The sequence below is a fragment of the Cottoperca gobio genome, chromosome 9 (assembly GCF_900634415.1).
Source record: "Cottoperca gobio chromosome 9, fCotGob3.1, whole genome shotgun sequence".
NCBI classification, from domain to species: domain Eukaryota; kingdom Metazoa; phylum Chordata; class Actinopteri; order Perciformes; family Bovichtidae; genus Cottoperca; species Cottoperca gobio.
The window spans coordinates 701,913-706,912 of record NC_041363.1 but is presented as its reverse complement, the minus strand read 5'-3'; the positions used below and the strand labels follow the sequence as shown (position 1 = coordinate 706,912).

The 5,000-nt window shown below is 34.7% G+C and overlaps 1 protein-coding gene across 1 annotated transcript in view; it reads right to left on the bottom strand.

The window, feature by feature from the left end:
- Positions 1 to 4,953: 4,953 nt before the first annotated feature.
- Positions 4,954 to 5,000, bottom strand: part of LOC115013448 (tumor necrosis factor receptor superfamily member 16-like) — an 11,239-nt gene continuing 11,192 nt past the window's right edge. The window contains exon 10 of the mRNA XM_029439764.1: positions 4,954 to 5,000. This exon is cut by the window's right edge and continues 1,214 nt beyond it. The gene's annotated coding sequence lies outside the window, so the exon portion shown is untranslated.

Below are 5,000 nucleotides of genomic sequence, written 5' to 3'. Positions count from 1 at the left end.
CACGAGACGTACTTCAAAGCAGAGAACAGCAGTTTCCCACATGAGCTCACAAAGATCCAGAAGCATAATTCTGCACACCTCGTCTCTTTTCTTGCGTCGACGTGTTTCAGTTCCTTTAATTGGACAGAAATCTGAAAAACACATCGAGCTTCAAAGTGGAGATGGAGTCCTGCTGTGTTTCTTTCCTGAGAGACGACGGCTCAGGATTCTCTTTTATTTACCTGAACTCTGCAACATGCACATATTACATACATGTGTTGTGCTCTTTATCTCAGAGAAGACATGTTAACACTTAACATATATATGACATCAGCTGCTGAGAGGCTCTGGATGTGGAGACAACTGTGGAGTCATCACTGACGGTGCTGAACATCCTGTGAGCCTCATGAGCTCAACATGAGTCCTGCTAAATACTAACAGTAAATGCTAAATACTAACAATAAATACTAAATACTAACAATAAATACTAAATACTAACAGTAAATGCTAAATACTAACAATAAATACTAAATACTAACAATAAATACTAAATACTAACAATGAATACTAATACTACAATAATACTAACAATGAATACTAATACTAACAATGAATACTAAATACTAACAATGAATACTAAATACTAACAATAAATACTAATACTAACAATAAATACTAAATACTAACAATGAATACTAAATACTAACAATAAATACTAACAATGAATACTAAATACTAACAATAAATACTAACAATACATACTAAATACTAACAATACATACTAAATACTAACAATAAATACTAAATACTAACAATGAATACTAACAATATATACTAACAATACATACTAAATACTAACAATAAATACTAAATACTAACAATAAATACTAAATACTAACAATGAATACTAAATACTAACAATAAATACTAAATACTAACAATGAATACTAAATACTAACAATAAATACTAAATACTAACAATGAATACTAAATACTAACAATACTAACAATAAATACTAAATACTAACAATGAATACTAAATACTAACAATGAATACTAAATACTAACAATAAATACTAAATACTAACAATGAATACTAAATACTAACAATGAATACTAAATACTAACAATAAATACTAAATACTAACAATAAATACTAAATACTAACAATAAATACTAAATACTAACAATAAATACTAAATACTAACAATGAATACTAAATACTAACAATAAATACTAAATACTAACAATAAATACTAAATACTAACAATGAATACTAAATACTAACAATGAATACTAAATACTAACAATAAATACTAAATACTAATACTAAATACTAACAATGAATACTAAATACTAACAATAAATACTAACAATAAATACTAAATACTAACAATGAATACTAAATACTAACAATAAATACTAAATACTAACAATGAATACTAAATACTAACAATAAATACTAAATACTAACAATAAATACTAATACTAACAATAAATACTAAATACTAATACTAAATACTAACAATAAATACTAAATACTAACAATAAATACTAAATACTAATACTAATACTAAATACTAACAATAAATACTAAATACTAACAATGAATACTAAATACTAACAATAAATACTAAATACTAACAATGAATACTAAATACTAACAATAAATACTAAATACTAACAATGAATACTAAATACTAACAATACATACTAAATACTAACAATGAATACTAAATACTAACAATAAATACTAACAATAAATACTAACAATAAATACTAAATACTAACAATACCGACTGAAGCCATCCAGATATAAAGTGAAGTCTGGATGAAGCAGGTTCAAAGTGTTTCATGTTGTTCACATGTCAAAGGTTTGTACAGATTCTGGATCTGTCTTTGTATCACTCCATAAATCACTAAATCCTGTCAACACACAGAACTTAGGTTAATTAAGTGTTCATGTTTAAATATGTAAATTGTATTGATCTCGTTTAAATGTGTTGCATTAAATGTGAATCTCTTATATTAAAAGTGCCCAATAAATAAAGTTTATTTTTATTGTTATTATTATTATAAATATTATTATTATTCTACCAGGTTAAAAATGTCAGCATTTGCCAGATTTAACCGGCTTCTGGTATAAACTACATCCACTTCTGGTCTTCTATCCGAATACAGATCCAGATAATGACGTCACCTCTAACACCATATATGGGCGTATCAATACATTGATAAAGACTTCTTTTCCACTTGAGAATTACTTTGTATTTCAAACGCACAACTCCAACAGCTCCGACTGATTTCTATTTTCAAAGTCAAAGCCGTTTGTAATTCATGTAATGAAGTTCAACACGTCGCTGAGCAGCTCTCAGGGTTGTAATAGATACGTAGCCTTCCTTCAAATCACTTTCTCCTGAGTGGTAATTCTGCTGGTGCACGGCTGCAACAGGAAGTTTAATACCGTCCTCAGTGAGCATTAGTTTGATGCATGAGAGGCAGACGGCTGATTTGTTACAGCCCAGGATTCATTTAGCTGAATGTTTCTGCGACAGCTCCATTAAACGCTCTGAGTACACACCGTGGGGCTCGTATCGGAATTGACGGACATGGTTATCCCATCAATATTCATAATGGTAATGTAAGACAAAGACGCGGCATAAATGAGCAGCCGACACAGCGTGCTGTTGGAGCTGCTGGAAGAGGAATGAAGGCAGATTAATGCCGTTTACGATCCGGCCGATCCCTCAGAACACCTGCAGAACTCAGAGAAAAGAGCTTCCACTCTTCAACCTTGACCAGGAAGTGCGAATGTCTCCGAGCCCAGCAGGACGCTGCACGTCCCCTGCGGAGTCTCTGTCCCAGCATGCAGCAGCTGCTCTCAGGCCTCTGTGCTGCTGCTCTGTGGACACCATGAGGCCAAACAAACCTGCATCCAGACAACTCAGAGATCCAAATGTCTTCTGACCTCGTTGGATGCAGGAGCACAGACATACAAAAACCCGGCTGACCTGTGGTGTGAACACAACCATCTGCAGTGCAGCCTCCATATTTAGTAGCTTTTTTAACGTGTTTCCCAAATAGCTTTTGTGCAGAAAAGAGAACTTCAATTTAAATGCAGAACACTCTATGACAGCAGGGCCGGGTGATGTGGAGGAAATCAAATAACACAATATAGGTATCAACATGGATTCTGTTACTATGAAAGTAAACAGACCTTTTTCTTTTTTGACATTTCAAGCAGGAAACACACACATGTATTTATCATATTAATAAATCCAGAGGAGATCCTGTGTTGTGCAGCTGTCAACATGTCTGCACTGGAAAATGTCCAATAAATATAATTAGTGATTGTGTTCAGAGACATGTGTAATGTCCCTGAAGGTAACGTTTCCTCTCTCTCCTGTCATGGTGTCATCAGTCCTGTGTTGTATATGTAGTGAGACAGAGAAATGTGTAATGTTCCTGAAGGTAACGTTTCCTCTCTCTCCTGTCATGGTGTCATCAGTCCTGTGTTGTATATGTAGTGAAACAGAGAAATGTGTAATGTCCCTGAAGGTAACGTTTCCTCTCTCCTGTCATGGCGTCATCAGTCCTGTGTTGTATATGTAGTGAGACAGAGACATGTGTAATGTTCCTGAAGGTAACGTTTCCTCTCTCCTGTCATGGTGTCATCAGTCCTGTGTTGTATATGTAGTGAGACAGAGACATGTGTAATGTCCCTGAAGGTAACGTTTCCTCTCTCCTGTCATGGTGTCATCAGTCCTGTGTTGTATATGTAGTGAGACAGAGACATGTGTAATGTTCCTGAAGGTAACGTTTCCTCTCTCCTGTCATGGTGTCATCAGTCCTGTGTTGTATATGTAGTGAGACAGAGACATGTGTAATGTTCCTGAAGGTAACGTTTCCTCTCTCACCTGTCATGGTGTCATCAGTCCTGTGTTGTATATGTAGTGAGACAGAGAAATGTGTAATGTCCCTGAAGGTAACGTTTCCTCTCTCTCCTGTCATGGTGTCATCAGTCCTGTGTTGTATATGTAGTGAGACAGAGACATGTGTGATGTCCCTGAAGGTAACGTTTCCTCTCACCTGTCATGGTGTCATCAGTCCTGTGTTGTATATGTAGTGAGACAGAGACATGTGTAATGTCCCTGAAGGTAACGTTTCCTCTCTCCTGTCATGGTGTCATCAGTCCTGTGTTGTATATGTAGTGAGACAGAGACATGTGTAATGTCCCTGAAGGTAACGTTTCCTCTCTCTCCTGTCATGGTGTCATCAGTCCTGTGTTGTATATGTAGTGAGACAGAGAAATGTGTAATGTCCCTGAAGGTAACGTTTCCTCTCTCTCCTGTCATGGTGTCATCAGTCCTGTGTTGTATATGTAGTGAGACAGAGACATGTGTAATGTCCCTGAAGGTAACGTTTCCTCTCTCCTGTCATGGTGTCATCAGTCCTGTGTTGTATATGTAGTGAGACAGAGACATGTGTAATGTCCCTGAAGGTAACGTTTCCTCTCTCTCCTGTCATGGCGTCGTCTCCCCTTTGAGCAGCATCAGCGTTGCGTTTGTAGCCAGAAGCTTCATAAACCGACTGTTTCTCCAGTTTTAAGTCACTTTTATAGATTCGGCTTCTTAAATGGAAAAGTAAATAAGTTTACTATTACTTACTGAAATGAACTTACATAGATTTGTTGCAAATACGTCGCATGATATTTGTTAATATTTATATCCAGTGACAATAACTAAAGTATTTCACTGAATTAAATAAATTAAATATTTCATGCTTCATTATGCTTTATTTTATTCTAATTCCTTTTCTTGTTTTAATTTATAAAACTTATCCATAAAGGCAGCTTATTAACGAGGCCATATGAAAACTGATTTCCTCTTCAAATAAATTGATTTGGTACATCAATAGAAACGCACACCACGATAACAACAACATATCCTTTCAGTCAAAACAAGATAAAAGGGGGAAAGTGTTTAGGATTTTTTTTATTTTTACACATTCCAGTCAGATTT